This window comes from Frankliniella occidentalis, unplaced genomic scaffold, assembly GCF_000697945.3.
Source record: "Frankliniella occidentalis isolate FOCC.00 unplaced genomic scaffold, Focc_3.1 Scaffold76, whole genome shotgun sequence".
NCBI classification, from domain to species: domain Eukaryota; kingdom Metazoa; phylum Arthropoda; class Insecta; order Thysanoptera; family Thripidae; genus Frankliniella; species Frankliniella occidentalis.
Genome location: NW_026267206.1, coordinates 623,848 through 624,689, shown reverse-complemented (window position 1 = coordinate 624,689; position 842 = coordinate 623,848).

The window sequence follows — 842 nt, the reverse complement described above, 5'->3', positions numbered from 1 at the left end:
GGCTAATCTCCACCTCCTCCACGGGTAGCTCAAGCTACCCTGCCAGCTCTTCTCCCTCCGTGTACGGTCGAAAAATGGTCGCTGAGTTTTTGGTTTTGAACACAGAAAAATAACAGTTTTTGAAGAGGGAACCACTCCTTTATCATTATGAATTAGTCTGATACCCCGTAGTATGATTCCGTGAAATCAACGACGAAGTTTTGTAAATATATCTCGTAATTTAACAAATTTGATCAAATTTGAGGTTTTTACAGCTGATATTCCACAGAATAAACCTTGCAGAGTCTCAGCAATCTCCAAGAACTTTGAGATGGCCCCATCATCGGCCATCTTCACCCTCGGGCAGAAACAGCCACAAGCATGGATGTCACTCATTTCACGTGGTTGGTAGAGATCAGCGTTTGAGTTTGGGAGAAAGTCACACCCTCTGGGGGGGAAGGTGCTTTATCTAATTCTTATAAAATATTTTTGATGTACAACATAAAACAAGGGATATTACCAGCAGAATCGCACGAGGTTCGTAGCCAAGCCCTGGGGTTGTGTGCTTGCGTGACGATTGAACCCGTGCAAACAACCCGAAATTTAACTGCGGGGAGGTCGTTGGCACGAGGTCTACCTGCGGCCAACAGCTGACCGCGTCCACCTCGGTACCTGCTGCTCCGTCTTCACCGTGCCGCGCCGCGCTCCGCATCGACCGGCGCGGGCGGGTCCAAGGCGCCGCGGCCGCGCTCCGCCGGGCTCCCCCGGGTCAGGACGACGACGGCTCCGAGTTCTTTGCCTCGAGGCGACGCGCGCTCAGTTTCGATCCCTTCCCTTTTCCCTTGGCTCGCGGCCGTGGCGGC